Genomic DNA, 17,218 nt, shown 5'->3' on the forward strand with positions numbered 1-17,218 from the left:
ATGACACAATGAACAAAATGATTGCTTTGGGGTCAGGATGACCAACCTTGACAAACCTCAGATTTCATCTCTTATACATCCTGTTTGTGTGACTGTGGGCAAGTTACTTAACTTCTCAGAGTGCAAGCAACTCCCCAAATTAAAAAAAATTTTAATTTAATTTTTCAGTTAATGAATACTTATTTTTTTCTTTACTCAATTTGAACTCCAATAGCACCTCAATTGAAAAAAATAAAATACTTGTAACAAATGCAATTAGGCAGGCAGAACAAATTCCCACATTTTCCATGTTCAAAAATAGATTTCTTATTTTGCATCTTTCTGTCAGGAGGTTGGCAGCAGAGTTTGTCATCCATCCTTTGGAATCATATATGCCTGGGCATTTCATTGATCAAAATTCTTCGTTCTTATGAATTCATTTGTCTTTTACAATACTGTTATTATATAATTCAATTTCCTGGTTTTGCTCAGTTTTTTTCCACATCAGTTCATTCAAGTCTTCCCAGGTGTCTCTGAAATCATACCTTCCTGTCACTTCTTATGGCACATTACACCATAATTTGTTCAGCTTTTCTCCATTCAGTGGATACCTCCTTAGTATCCAGCTCTTTGCTACTCCAAAAAAGAACTACTGTAAATATTCTTTGAATGGATGGCTCCATTTCTTTTTCCTTTTATCTTTTTTGGTAGGTGTAGGCTTAGTTGAATGGAAGGGTCTGCACAATTTAATGATTTTGGGATCTGGTTCCAAATTGCTTTTAGACCACAGAACCAGTGATGCATTAATGTGCTTGTTTTCTTGTAGCTCCTCCAAAATTTGACATTTTCCTTTTTTTTTTCATTAGCATAGTATCTGGCACACAGACATTTAGTAAATGTCGGTCAATTTATTAATCTTAGCTAATCTAATCAGTGTGACCATTGTCTAAGAAGGATGCATAGTGAGAACTGGTTATCCTTGGTAGAGGTATTTTCCTTGCTGGGACTTTTCTGTCCCAATGCAATCAGAGATCTAAGCCATAAGGTGTTTGCCTCCATATTAAGTTCTATGTGATAACCAACTATTGATGTTCATTTCATTCAGGTGAGATGTAAAGTTAACTATTTCTTGGTTTTGTAACTGAATTTGAAGTCAGAGGATCCACCTTCTATGCTGCCTCTCTTCCCAACTGTGTGACCTTGGGTAAGCTACTTAATTCTTCTGGGTCTTAGTCATACCCAGAAGTATTTTATTAGGTTTAGGTGGCCCTAATGGATCATAATTTTTTAAAAAGCAAAACTTTCTATCAGAATTTAGTGTCTTATAACTACTACTATGTAAGTTTGTAAAATATCCAAACTCAAGGTATTTTCTAATTTTTACTTAAGTGAATTAAGATATATCCTTTATCAACTATGAAAATGTTCTTTTACCAAAACGCTAGGGGTCTTTACTATCATTGAGTTACTCTGCCTTGTTAGCTGAAGCCCTTCCTTAATCTTTATGATATAGTGTAGTGATCCTGGGTTCTTGAAGAGCATGCCAACCTTTTAAACTCTGGCAGGACCCATTAAGCATATGGTGACCTGATGACTATGTCTGTCACTTAAGGTCTGGCTCAGTTGTGATAGCCTTCTCTGGGCTCTGACATTTTCCAAACAGTGTAATATTATTAAAATAATGATTGGCAAATGTACTTGTTTTCAGCTTAACAATCATTTATTCAATTGTCTACCATGTATAAGGCCATTCTAGAGGTCTATAAATTTGTTGCTTAGTGATTTTGCTAATATCTACATGTTTAGGGATAGATTGAAAGCAAGAAGACTGATCATGAAAAATAGGGAAGTCTCATTAGATACTCCACAGTTAGAACAGAAGTAAATATACCATTATTTTGTAAAAATTTCGTGTCATGCTAATCTTCTAGATATACATCTTTTATGTAGCCATTAGTCATAATCTTCAAAAGATCATACTAGACCAAAAGTGGATAGAGTGTTAAAGTTAGTTGGGAAGATGTATGTTCTAATCTTGTCTTGGAATTTATAAATTGTGATTCTGGGCAAATCACTTAACCTTTGTCTGCCTCAATTTTCTTATCTCTAAAATTAGGAAAATAACCACTCTGGGATGTGAGGAAAAAATGAGATATTTGTAAAATGTTTACTCTTCAGGCACTATGCAAATGCAAAGTATATTATTATTATTAATTCAGTTTTTAAAACTTAGTCAATATGATTTTGCAAGGAAGAATCTACTGAGACCAAAAGTGGAGCTTAAACTTTTCCAGAAAGTAATATAGTAGCTATTTTGTTAAATATACAGCAAAATTGAGAGATAATTTTCTTTAATCCTAATAGCAAATAGAGATTTGTTAAAGGGAATCAGTTCTTTAGTATTGAGTGAGCAAGATGATGAAATAGGAAGCTTGGGCTATCTGTTCTCGGCTGTGAAACCTCAGCTAAAGGTTTAAGACTATCTTAACCTCTCTTATCTTATCTCTCTATCTTAACCTCAGGGCTAAGTCACACTATTTTTAAAACTTGCTTTGAAAATGTTATTTTCTCTGTCAAAGGTTTCTGACTTTGACAATGTTCCTCTCTAAGGTCTAATTCTCTGGGGAATACCTTGTATTTCACTGCCCTGATCTAGTCCTGTGATGTTGGTGGCACAAGGAAGGGTTTCTCTTCCCCCAGCCCCCTCAGAAAAGTTATCCTTTTCACTTTCTAATTCTTGAAATTCCTTCAACAGGGATAAATTTTACTCTTTTCAAGTAGAGGTAAACCTTAAAATACCCCTTTCAGAAGCAATTCAACTGAATTCACACCAGTGTGTAAGTCATTGATAATATATCCTTTCCTGAGAAGAGACTCAGGGAGGAATCTTCCTTTATCCTGAAAAATGTCCCTTCCTGGAGGTCTTCTTGAAGTATAGCCAGGATGGGTTTTTGTGGTAGACATTCTTGTTCACTTATGGGCTGTACTAGAGGGTCTCCAAGGACCCATATACCTCTCAGATTCTGTGATCTTTCTGTACAATAGACGTGTCCCTAAGGGAAGTTTTATATAACACAAATTTTGGTAAATCAAATTCATAAAGTACACATTTACTTAGGCTCATCATTGAGTGTTTGATGGACTTTGCTTTCTAACTAATCTAGCTGCCTCCAGCCTATTGCTTCTGGCTGTTCTCACTGAAGATTCAGTTGTGAATGTCTACCCAAGTAATATCCCTAATTAGGTTGCTTTTCTACTGAAAAAGCTGGGATTTCCCATTTTCAACCAGCAAACATTTTATTAAGCACTATGTGGTAGATGCTACTAAGCTCTGGGGATTCAAAGCAATATTTAAAAAACAAAAGAACTAACTGAACAGTGTGTGCATATAAAGATCATATCCTTAAATTAAGAAGGTACGTAAATAATTAGGTATACATGATATGATGAGCAGATGAAGGTCATCTGAAAAGGAAAGGCATTAGCAGCTGGGGGGACTGAAGCCTGCAGAAGGTGGGGTTTGAACTGAATCTTGAAGTTAAACTAAAGAATCTGAAAGGTAGAGTGGCGAGAGAAAGGGTCAGCCAAAAGGCTGGGGCAGATGGGATGTTATGTTAAAGGAGTTGCCATGAGATTAATTGTCTGAAATATAGAAAGTGTAGGGGGGTTTAAAGTATAAGAAGGTGGGAAGGAGCCAGATGATGAAGGGCTTAAAATGCTAGAGGAGTTTTTTATAGTGAATGCTAGTAGTAATAGGGAGTTGTTAGCGCTCATTGAGCAGGAGGGTGACATGGTCTCATGTTTTAGACAGATCACATTGGCATCCATGGGGAGGATGGATTGGAGTGGGGGGAAGCTTTGAAATAAGGTGACTAGTTAAAAAGCTATTATAGTAATTCCAGGCAGAAAAATGCATTCCTGAACCTGGCTTTTAAAATCATCCTACTTTTTTCTAACCTTATGTTGTTCCTTAAACTCATCTACTGCTCCCACCCCAGTTCCTTCTCTTCTGAGCTCTTATTGTGATCTCCCATCCCGGTATATCTCCACCATCACCACTGCCAGGGGAGTGGCTCTGAGGACTTCCTGTCTTGCAGGCAGCAGATGGCAGAACCCAGAGTGGTGTAGCCTCTTTTCCCCAGTCAGCTCTAAAGTCAGCAGAGAGGGAAATCCTCTTTGGCCAATTAGGTCTTTTCAAGCAAGAAGTATCATGCAGATAAAGGTAAAACCACAGCCTTCTCATGGAAGAGCAAGGGCTCTTCAGTGAGAGACTCTCCCTTTTAGTTTACAATCATTAATCAAGCCCTCATTTTCTATTGACTGTGCCATAATGAGGCAACTAGGTGGCATGATGGATAGAGTACCAGACTGGGATTCAGGAAGACTTAAGTTCAAATGTGGCTTCTGCTACTACTGTATGACCCTGGACTAGTCATTTAGCCCTGCCTGCCTCAATTTCTTCATCTGCAAAATGAGCTGCAGAAGGAAATGGCAAACTATTCTAGCATCTTTGTCAGGAAAACACCAAATAGGGACATCAAGAATCAGGACTGAAAAATGACTGCACAATAAGAAGCATTAATAAAAGAGCATACATTTATTTGTCCAGTAGTCTCAAAATATTTCTGGGGTTCAGCTTTCAACACCAAAGTTCTGCTGGTCATATGCACATTAAATGTTGGGAGACATTATTTAGTGAGTGACTTTATTCCAAGTAAGTGGTTGTCTTTAGATTGGGTAAATTCAGATTGGTTTGTTTTTTGTCTGGATTTATGGTTTTATTGTAAGAGCTCTTAACATTTTTTTGTGTCATGATCAATCCTGTTTTGTAGTGTAACGAAGCCTATGGATCCTGTCTCATGCAAATTTTAGATTTTCTCCACCCTGATTAAATCTTTAAAATCATAACACTCTACTTAAGAATTAAGTGTTGAGGAGGTATGGCCAATGACAGACATGTGCTGGGAAGTGACAAATAAGAAACAACTGACAGACCCCCGGGCTGTCCTAATAAGCTTAAGCTACTATTGGTACATGTGAAACACAGGAAGTGATGTAAAAAAAGTCTATATATTTGTGTCACTTCCTATTGCCAGTCTCTTTCGCGGTGGAAACTTGGCTGGTGGCAGCGTGCTGGGCGTTTTTGCATCTTGGTTTCTTGGTGTGCCTGCAGCTCTTGTCTGATTTTGGCAGAGAGTGTCCTTGTTGTGGTGACTGGGAGAAGCTCAATAGCATGGGTCAGGTAAGGTGTCTTCCCTGAGGTCTCTCGGTGTTTAGGCTGATTCCTTTTTTTCCTTTGCCTTTCCTAAAACGCTATCCTAGGAGGCTCCTCATCTTGGAGGAGGCCTTGTAGCTGGAAGATCTCTGTACTCCCCTTGGCTCAGGCTAGGCTGAAGAAATCTTTTACCCTTTTCCTTCTCTCTTCTTAATTCCTTCCCTCTATATTAATTAATTTGTTGTGTTTTTTTCTAATCCAGTAAAAAAAAAAATTTGGAAGTTCAATTGGTATGGCTCTAAATAAGTAAATAAGTTTGGGTAGGATTGTCATTTTTATTATGTTAGCTTGTCCTACCATGAGTAGTTAATGTTTTTCCAATTGTTTAGGTCTAGTTTTAATTGTGTGGAAAGTGTTTTGTAGTTGTGTTCATATAGTTCCTGTATTTGACTTGGCAGATAGATTCCTAAGTATTTTATATTGTCTAGGGTGATTTGAAATGGAATTTCTCTTTCTAATTCTTGCTGATGAGATGTGTTGGAGATATATAGAAATGCTGATGACTTATGTGGGTTTATTTTGTATCCTTTGCTAACGTTGTTGATTATTTCCACTAGCTTTTTGGTTGATTCTCTAGGATTCTTTAAGTAGACCATCATATCATCCGCAAAGAGTGATAGCTTGGTCTCCTCGTTGCCAATTTTAATGCCTTCAATTTCTTTTTCTTCTCTAATTGCTACTGCTAGTGTTTCTAGTACAATGTCAAATAATAGAGGTGATAATGGGCATCCTTGTTTCACTCCTGATCTTATTGGGAATGCATCTAGTTTATCCCCATTGCAAATGATGTTTGCTGATGGGTTTAGATATATACTGTTTATTATTTTTAGGAAAGACCCTTCTATTCCTATACTTTCTAGTGTTTTAATAGGAATGGGTGTTGTATTTTATCAAAGGCTTTTTCTGCATCTATTGAAATAATCATGTGATTTTTGTTGGTTTGGTTGTTGATATGGTCAATTATGTGGATGGTTTTCCTAATATTGAACCAGCCCTGCATTCCTGGTATGAATCCTACTTGATCATAGTGAATGACCCTCCTGATCACTTGCTGACATCTTTTTGCTAGTGTCCTGTTTAAGATTTTTGCATTTATGTTCATTAGGGAGATTGGTCTGTAGTTTTCTTTCTCCGATTTTGATCTATGTGGCTTTGGAATCAGTACCATATTTGTGTCATAAAAGGAGTTTGGTAGCACTCCCTCTGCTTATTTCAAATTATGTCAAATAATTTGTATAGTATTGGGGTTAGCTGTTCTTTGAATGTTTGATAGAATTCACTAGTGAATCCATCAGGCCCTGGGGATTTTTTCTTAGGGAGTTCTTTGATGGCCTGTTGGATTTCGTTTTCTGATACAGGATTATTTAAGAATTTTATTTCTTCTGTTAATCTAGGGAATTTATATTTTTGTAAATATTCATCCATATCACCTAGATTGGCATATTTATTGCCATATAATTGAGCAAAGTAGTTTTTAATGATTGCCTTAATTTCCTCTTCATTGGAGGTAAGGTCTCCCTTTTCATCTGTGATACTGTTAATTTGCTTTTTTTCCCTACTTTTTAAAATTAGGTTGACTAGTACCTTGTCTATTTTGTTTGTTTTTTCAAAGTACCAGCTTCTAGTCTTATTTATTAATTCAATAGTTCTATCACTTTAAATTTTATTAATTTCTCCCTAAATTTTTAGGATTTCTAATTTGGTTTTCTTCTGGGGGTTTTTAATTTGTTCGCTTTCAAGTTTTTTGATTTGCATGTCCAATTCATTGATCTCTGCCCTCCCTAATTTGTTAATATATGCACTCAGGGATATGAATTTTCATCTGAGTACTGCTTTGCCTGCATCCCATAGATTTTGAAAGGATGTCTCATTGTTGTCATTTTCTTCAATTAAATTATTAATTGTTTCTATGATTTGTTCTCTAACCAACTTTGGAGTGTCATATTATTTACTTTCCAATTGATTTTTGATTTTGCTCTCCACGTACCCTTACTAATCATTATTTTTATTGCCTTATGATCTGAAAAGGTTGCATTACTTATTTCTGCTTTTCTACATTTGTATGCCATGTTTTTATGACCTAGTGTATTGTCAGTCTTTGTGAATGTGTCATGTGCCTCTGAAAAGAAGGTGTATTCCTTTTTATCTGTATTTATTTTTCTCCATATATCTATCAACTCTAGTTTTTCTAAGATTTCATTCACCTCTTTTACCTCTTTTTAATTTATTTTTTTTATTTGATTTATCTAAATTTGATAGTGGTTGGTTCAGATCTCCCACTAGTATAGTTTTATTATCTATTTCTTCCTTCAATTCTCCTAGTTTCTCCATTAGAAATTTGGGTGCTATACCATTTGGTGCATACATGTTGATTAGTGATATTTCCTCATTGTCTATGCTCCCTTTTATCAGGATGTATTTACCTTCCCTATCCCTTTTAATCAGGTCTATTTTTGCTTTGGCTTTATCAGATATCATGATTGCTACTCCTGCCTTCTTTCTGTCAGTTGAGGCACAATAGGTCTTACTCCAACTTTTAATTCTGACCTTGTGAGTATCTACCCTCCTCATGTGTGTTTCTTGAAGACAACATATGGTAGGGTTTTGGATTCTAATCCACTTTGTTATTCATCTGCATTTTATGGGTGAGTTCATCCCATTCACGTTCAATGTAATGATTGTCATTTGTGAGTTCCCCAGCATTTTGATATCCTCCCCTAATTCTGAGCTTTCTTCTTTTGTTATTACCTTTTAAACCCGTGGTTTATTTTAAATCAGTCCCCCTAGTCCTCTCCCTTTTTATGCTTCCCTTTCTAGCCCCTCCCTTTTTGTTCCCGTCCCCTCCCACCTCCCCTTCTCTCCCTTTTTGTGTTTCCTTCCTCCTCTACCCCCTTTGATTTTCCCTTCTCCCTTACCCTGTTGGATAAGATAGAATTCAAGATCCCAATGGATCTAGATGCTCTTCCCTTTCAGAGTTGGTTTCACTGAAAGTAAGGTTTTAGTATTACCAATTGGCTCTCTTTTCCTTTCCTTCTTATAAGAGAATTATTCCCCTTCCCTTCCTGTGTATATCTTTGTGTGACAAGATTGTTCTATTTAATTTATATCTATTTCTTCAAGTATATCTTAGTATCTTCATTGATTCCCCCTTTCCTTTTTCTTTTTTTTCTCCCTCCCCTCCAAATCATGTTAATGCCCCAATCTTTCCCTATGAGTGATTTTTCTGATTACTCTATTAATGCATACAGTTTTTGAAAGTCGCACATAACATTTCCCCCATGTGTTAGTATATATAATTTGATCTAATTGTGGCCCTTATAGAAGAGAGTTTGAATAAAAGAAAAAATAAAGCACTTTTCTCCCTTTCCCTTTCTTTCATATTTACCTTTTCATGTTTTTCTTGCTCTTTGTTTTTTGGATATCAAACTTTCCACTGAGTTCTGGTCTTTTCTTTATGAATATTTGGAAGTCTTCTATTTTGTGGAATGCCCATACTTTCCCCTGGAAGTATATAGTCAGTTTTGATGGGTAGCTGATTCTTGGTTGAAGCCCCAGTTCTCTTGCTTTTCTGTATATCGTGTTCCAGGATTTACAGTCTCTTAGCGTGTTCGCTGCTAGGTCATGTGTGATCCTTTTTGACTTTCCTCTGTATCTGAAGTTTCTCTTCCTAGCTTCTTGTAATATTTTCTCCTTAGTTTGGAAGCTCTTGAATTTGGCGATTACATTCCTGGCGGTTGTCTTTTGGGGATTTAGTATAGAGGGTGTTCTATGAACTCCATCAATTTCTATTTTGCCCTCTTGTTTGAGAACATCAGAGCAATTCTCTTCGATGATTTCTTGTAGTATGGCATCGAGGTTTTTGTTAATCTCTGGTTTTTCAGGTAGACCAATGATTCTCATGTTGTCTCTCCTTCCTCTGTTTTCCTGGTCTGTCACCTTGTCAGTGAGATATTTTATATTTTCCTATATTTCATTAATTTTTTTACTTTGCTTTATTAATTCTTGCTGTTTTGCAAGATCACTGTCTTCCAATTATTTAATTCTGGTCTTTAAGGACTGGTTTTGCTTTTCAGTTTGGTTTGCCCTTCTGTTAGAGGCTTCCAGCACTTTCTCCAATTGTGAGATTTTGTCTATCAGGCTGAAGACCTCTTTTTGAATTTGTTCTCATTTTTCTTGCCTGAAGGTTTCCATCTTTTGGATACGCTCCATTTTGAGTTCTTCCAGAGCTTGTGGATAGTTTCCATTTTGGGAGGCATGTTTTGATTTTGTTTGCATTTCATCCTCTTTTTCATCTGTAGCCTGGGTTTTCCCTCCATAAAAGTTTTCAGTAGTCACTTTTTTCCCTTTCTTTATGGAGGGTTGATCTTGGGCACTCTTAGCCATCCCTTTGGTGGTTTTCCCTTTCCTTTTCAGTCAGAAATCTGAGTGAAATGGGTGGATTTTGATGTTTTTGCCTCAGGCTGATTCTTCCCAGCCTCCGAAGTATGTTAGCACACCCGCCCACGCAGTCAGTAATCTCTTCTCTCCCGTGCACACAGGCTTCCCCTGTAAAACTGCTCCATAGGGTAGTTCCCTGGTAGTCCTTGTCAGTTCCCAGGGACCCTGGCGTGCCCCCCCCCCCCACTAACGCGAGGAGTGGAGGAGATTTTGACCCAGGTCTTTTCTAGAGCCTCCACGGCGTTTACAGTTTGCAGGAGCCCTCATGGTCTGTGAGCTCTCCAGTGAAACCGCTCTGAGGGGTAGTTATCTGGGAGTCCTCTTTAGATCCCAAGGACCCTGGAGTGCTCCCCACTCACTGCAGAGACGTTCCTCACTCACTCGCTGTCTCCAGTGAGTGAGCTGGTCCCTACTCCGGGATGGGGGAGGACAGCTCAGCTCAGCTCAGGCTTGGCTGCGAGCTTTACCTCCCTCTTTTAGTGTGGAAGTGTTCAAACCCCATATACCTTCATTGCTGTGAGCTGCTGGAGAATCCCTCCGATCTTCTAAAGATGATTTTTATGCTCTTTTGAAGTAGTCTATTTTGTTCGATTCGGGGGAGAGGAAGCAATTTGCATCTAGATTGCTGCCATGTTTACCTGGAAGTCAATTTTTTAGTTTTTTGAAAGTTGATTATTAAAGTCATTTTCTACTGTGTTTTATGTATCTAATCCATCCCACTCATCCTCTAATTGATTTTTTAACCCTCACCTGATTATATCTATGTTTACCTCTGTAGTAGAGTAGAAGATGTGATACTGCTAGGCCACCTACCTTCTATATTTTTTCATTAATTCCTTCAATATTCTTGACCTTTTGTCCTTTCATCTGGGGCACTGGGGTGAGAGGGGAGCACAGTCAGAAAGACTACAGCAAGGAGTCAAGAACAAGTCAAGATTCCCCCACCCAATATCTGCAATTCCAGGTTCAGAATATAAGCCCAATCCAATATTGACATCCTGTGAAAGTTTTCCTGGGCAAATAAAGGTCCAAGCCAACCCACACCCCTTGAAGTTTCAAACCTGTGGTGAGTGCACTGGGGTTGGGGAGGGCAGCTCAGCTCAGCTCATGCTTGGCAATGAGATTTCTCTACCTTTTATAGTGTGGAAGTGTTCAAATCCCACTTATCTTCATTGCTGTGGGCTGCTGGAGAGTCCCTCTGATCTTCTAAAGATGATTTTTATGCTCTTTTGAGGTAGTCTATTTCAATCAGTTCGGGGGAGAGGAAGCAATTTGCGTCTAGATTGCCACCATGTTTACCCGGAAGTGCTCCAGAAAAATATTCTGAATAAAATAAAATAAAAAATGCTTAGGATTACAAAGAAAACTCAGTATACTGAAACAAAGATTTTTTTTCTCCACCCAAGTACACAGACCACCTCTGAAAGGGTCATTAGTTAATAAATAATATTTTTCAATATATTTCAACAAATAATCCCATATAACAAATAATAATTTTTTCAAAGGAAACCAGGGAAAAGAGGAAGAATAATGGGGGGAAGCCAATTATCAAAACTGATGGATATATTTGAAAAATTCTGAAAATCAGTTCAGTGTTCCACACTTGTTTGTGAAACTTCTACTTCTATAAAGGAGTAGGGCTAAGTGCCTTCTTAATATCTCTTCATTAGGATCAAACTTGTTCTTTATAATTTTGCAAGATTTGCTTTCAAATGGTTTTTGATGATTGTTCTTTCCATTTACATTGTACTAATTGTGTGTGTTCTTTTTTTGGTTCTGCTTAATTCATGTAATTCAGTCTTTCTGTGCATCTCTGTATTCATCATTTCTAATTTCTTGCAGCACAATAATATTCCATTATATTTATGTACCATATTTTTAGCTATCTTCCAGTCCAATCTGCTTCGTTTCCAGTTCTTTGCTATCATCAAAGCACTGCTATATATTTTTGTGTATATGTGGGCTATTTTCTTATGAGTGATTTCCTTAGGGTAGTGGAATCTCTGGGTTAAAGGGTATAAATATTTTAGTCACTTTATTTTCTTTATTCCAAATTGCTTTCCAAAATGGTTGTACTATTTCATAGCTCCACCAACAATGTGCCTATTTTTCCATAACCCTTCCACAAAACTAGAACAATTATTAGGATCTATTTTGCCCAACTATATGCCAATAAAACTGATAATTAATTAAAATAGGCAAATGTTTATTTTAAAAATATGTATTATTTTAACTTTTTTTTAGATTTTTGGTTCCAAATTCTCCCATCCTTTTCCCACCTACTGATAAGGCAAGTAAAATATCAGTTATACATATGAAATCATACAAAACATATTTTCATATGCCATATCACAAAAAAGCTAAAGTGAAAAAAGTATGCTTCAAAGTTCATCATTTCTCTCTCTGGAGGTAGATAACATTTTTTCATCACAAGTCCTTTGAAATTGTTTTGCATCACTTTCACTTTGGAGTACTTTTCTTATTTTTCATAAATTTGTTCCCTATTGTAAACCTTAAAATTTCTTAGACTTATGAATGTTGGAAATTTCCCCATTGGGAAATCTCATACTGGAAAAAAATTTCCTACTGATAGTAAGAACTCTATTGGAATGTGAAACCCCTTGGCATGGGAGGATGCTTCTCCTCCCTACTTAAGACTACTTTAGGACAGAAACCTTTTGCTAAACAATGGAAAGGGTTTTGACCTATGCTTAAGCATAGAACAGGAAGTTCTTTGAGTCATGATTGATTTTAGAATTGACACAATAGAGATACTTGGAATGACAGAACCAGGTCTTGGAAAATACAATCTCCACTCTACTTAGAGTAACAGGATTTAGGAAGGGCTGCAGCAAGATCAAGATTTAATTATTTGAGAATATGACCTTCAACAGACATGTGCAAAGCCACAGACCTCTGGGCGGCCCTGGGTTAAACTAGAGCCACCATTGGCACAGGGGAGACATCGACAGTGATTGGTAGATGTGAACTGAGGGGAGGGAACTTAGATGGTTTCCTTAAAGATAGTGGGAGCTGAGGACAGGGAGGAGAGTTTTTTGCTCTGAGAGGTTTGGCTCTGAGGAGGGTTTGCTCTGAAGGAGTCTGAGAGGAGAGAGGTCCTGGAGGGAGAGCTCCTGGAGAGGTCTTGAAGGAGGCTGTGGAAGGAGAACTCAGGAGGAGTCAGGAGGAGAATTCTCTGGAACATTTCTTGAAAGGAGGCTCTCTTGAAGGTGGAGCCTGAGGTTGGCATGAGAAGCCTTACCTAGAGAGATCTTGGGTGAGTGATAAAACCAACTGACTGATTTATTCATTCTTATTCCTTTCTTACTTTCTCTCTTTTTCTATTGATTAATCAGTGTATTATAAATTAAATTTCTCTATAAAACCCAGTTGGCTTGGGCATATTCATAAATTGGGAATATATTCCCTGGCGACCATCTTATATTTATATAAAACCAAGACACAGTAGAAAACATTTCAGTGGTCATAATTGTTATATATTTCCCTTGCTCTCAAAACATTTTAATTATCACACTATGTATTTGAGAAATTTGCTACAATTTTTTTTTTGGTAGCTACAACCAGAGAAACTTGCTACAAAATTTCTTTAAATTACTTTATTGTCTATGGTCTTTTTAGCAAAATGTAGTTTCCTTCATTACCTCTGAATTAGGTCTGGTTTTGCTTTTGCTTTGTCTGGTGTCATGATTTCTACCCCTGTCTTTTCTGGTTCAGCTAAAGCATAATAGATTATTTTATTTTATTTTAACTCTGTGTATCTTTTTGTTTTAAATAAACACCATGTTGCTGGATTCTGAGTTCTAATCTGTCCTTCCATTTTATGGGTGAGCCCATCCCATTCCCATTCACAATGATCATCACCATTTATCATCACCATTTATCTCCCTCCATCTTATTTTTTCTGTTTATCATCCTCTTTTTATCCTGTCCCCCTTCAAAGGTCTGTTTTGCATCTGATCATTATCTCCTTTAATCCATCCTCCCTTTAATCACTACCTCCCTCCTTTTATCTTATCCTTCCTAAAATAGAAATATCATTTGCCCTCATAAGACACTAGATATATGTGAAATTATGATTACTTTTTCACCCTTTATCTGATTGTTATTTAGATGTTGTACTAATTAGTATTTGAGAGCCAGGAGAATTATTTGAACTGTAATTTTTTACTCCCCCAAATCAATCCTTAGAAAAATGAATATGTACATTTGGCTAGCAACTCTTGTCAATAATGCTAGAGTGAGAAATGTTTCTTGCATTTACAACTGAGGATTGATCTATAGGACAAGTGACTTCTAAGTGTGAGATTTGTCCTTTTGGATCCTTAGTCAAAACTTGAGCTCTTTGATTTGAGGACAAATAGACCATTTAATGTTGCTTACTTCACACTGTGACAGGTGAAAGATGAAATCCCGAGGAAACAAAAGTTGAGCTTCTAAGCATTTCAATTTATTAAGTAACGCATGGTAATTGCCCAACAAATTGAGATGAGACCCCTTCCCCAGTTCAGGGTTGGACCCCGAATTCAGGGGGAGACAAGATATTTATACATTAAAAACAATTAGCCAAATAAAACCAATGAATTAAAAGAAAACAATACAACATCCAATAATCTGATTTCTAATTGGAGGAAATATTAGGGACCTTACAACTTGGGAGGAGGAGAGTGAACAAGTACAATTCCCTGAATTCAGAAAAAGCAGTACCCCATACTTCCCCAAATGTCTATAAACCTAATCAAAGGAACATGGATAGAATGATTGATTAGAACAGGGCCAGTTTTCAGATAAGATATATCAGTTGTTTGAGATGTACAATTGTAAGAAAACTCTTTGCATCAATCTTTGGGTCTTCCTGAGTTTCAGGTGAGCATCATCTAGGTTCTTGGTTAAGGATTTTTAAGCAGCAGGTAGATGTGGTCCAGTTTCCCAAATGTGCAGGGATGGGTACAAACAATGCAATAAGTTTTTCTCCCTGGCCCCACAATTGAATTGAGTTTTCTCCCAAGACAGGATTTGGATTAGGTCCATATTACTAGAAAAGCAATGGAGCTAGATCCAGAACTGAGTCACAATGTGAGTCAATGTGGTCTACTCCATTGTCTCAGTTCCACTACCACTTGTCCTTATCCCCTCAATTCCCTTACTATGTTGCCTTAGTGGGGTCTAAACTCTTTCTATAATCACAAAATTGGAAGGGACAGAGTCCAACTAGCACCTGACTAGGAATCTCCTTTACAGTAAGACTTACAAGTGATTAAACAGCCCGACAACAACTCTATGAGATAGAATATATAATAGAATATTATTCCTCTTTTATTTTATAACTATCATTCCCTTTTAGAGCCCCAAAATACAGGCTCATCAAAGATGCACTGAATCCTTCCCTTATGCCAGTTGCTATTTGTAGACGAGCCATTTCTACATTTGTCTGGATTGACCATGCCCAATGATTCAAGCAAATAGTTCTTTCACTTAAAAAAAAATGCATTCTAATACCCTCAAGTATTAGATCAGTCCTTTCTTGGATAAAATTAACCCAAATTGCCCATATCTGCACTACAACTTCCTTGCCCAAAACTACCCTGACTGGTCAGGAAGTATGTCTTCCATGTGAGAGTTAACTCGTGCCTCTTCAGGGCCCCCATTATTCTGGCTCATGATATAAAACTGAAAAGCATCTTAGAGGTCATTGGGTCCATCCCTTCGTTTTACTGATGAGGAAACAGAGGGACAAAGATCAAGTTGCTTACCCACGTTGGCACAGCTAGTAAGTACCAGAAACATAACTTGAACCCAGGGCTTTCTAACTACATTTTAGGGGCTTTTTTCCATTATACAATAATGCCTCCCTGCCAGGATAGTCATGTGAGATGGCAATACAGAGGTGATTACACTCTGACGTCTTAGTAGACTGAGTTTTTCTCTCCATATTTCCAAGGTTGCAGCGTAGTATGATGTAGTTGTTCTTCTAAGGGTACACAATAGCACACTAATGCCTCTATCCTTCCTATACCCAAAGACGGCTTCTTTCTCAATCCTTGCCTCACTCTACAATTTGCTGCCTTTCTTCCCTACTTGTCTTTGACTTTGTAAAGTCAAATAGTGGCTTTATTGATGCTGGTGCTTCCTTTTCTACTTCAAGTTCCAGGGAAGTTAAAAAAAAAAGGAAGAAAAAGCATGATAGGTGAAGAAGTAGAGGAATCCCAAAGCCCAGAGATTAGGGCTGAAGGTCTTGGCTTTTTGGGAAACACTACCTTGTAGCCAACTTAAACATTTGACACGACTCGGATTCATCATCATTTTGTGCTGTAATCCCCCAAATTTGAGAATATCTGCTCAGGTACTAACTCTGCCATTTCCCAGATAAATAACCTTGGAAAAGTCATTCAACCTCTTTCTTCCTTTGCAAAATGAGAGGATTGAACCAGATAATCTATAAATGTGCCTTCTAATTTAAATCCCATGAACAGATTTGGAAGAGAGGCAGGTATTGTTATCCCCAATTTAAACCTTAAAGCACTGTGTAAATGTTAATGGATATTATTGTAAAGGGGATTGACAAGGCTCAGTCTTTATAATGACAAGGCTCAGTCTTTATGAACAGCATGCCCATTTTTTTTATCAAAAAAATTTATTTAATTAATTTAGTATTTTTCTATGGTTACATGATTCATGTTCTTTCCCTCCCCTCCCTCTCCCCTCTGTAGCTGACATGCAGTTCCACTGGGTTTTACATGTGTCACTGATCAAGACCTATTTCCATATTATTGATATTTGCACCAGGGTGATCATTTAGAGTCTACATCCCCAGTCATATCCCCATCAACCCATGCGATCAAGCAGTTGTTTTTCTTCTGTGTTTCTGCTCCCACAGTTCTTGCTCTGAATGTGGATAGCATTCTTTCTCATAAATCCCTCAGAAATGTCCTGGGTCATTGCATTGCCAGCATGCCCATCTGATTCAATCCCCACATGGACTTGGCAGCTTACAGCATCACTTCTGATCTGGTTACCACGAGAAGAAGAGGAACCTTTTGATTTGAGTCAGGATATTAACAAAAGCATTAATTGATTATTTGGGCCCTTTTCTCCTCTTGTGAGGAGATGTGAGGAAGTGAGGAAGATGAGCTGTTGTTGGCCTTTGTTGGAGTTAGAGAGAACCTCCTACCTTGGCTCACCCAAAGTCTCCATAAAGCCATTAGAGAATATGGCCTTACAGATGCTAAGAGAGGAAGTGACAGGAATCTCCAGCTGAAGCTACCTTTGTCCTCCCCATGGCTATCAGGTAGATCCATGAATATGGGTTTCTGAGGCTCTATTGTTTCCTACCTTTTGGTGAAGGAGAGAGAATTCCACTAGGCTGTGACATGGTGAGAGTTAAAAAAGTTGGAATAGCAAGCGCCAGAAGTCTGGGATCTAGAGGCCCTGAAGAGTAACTGTCTTGGTCCAGCCCAGTGGTCTGGGCCTCTCCTCTATTTAGAAATGAATGTGATGGAAGGGAATGAG

The sequence above is a fragment of the Monodelphis domestica genome, chromosome 4, assembly GCF_027887165.1.
Source record: "Monodelphis domestica isolate mMonDom1 chromosome 4, mMonDom1.pri, whole genome shotgun sequence".
NCBI classification, from domain to species: Eukaryota; Metazoa; Chordata; class Mammalia; order Didelphimorphia; family Didelphidae; genus Monodelphis; species Monodelphis domestica.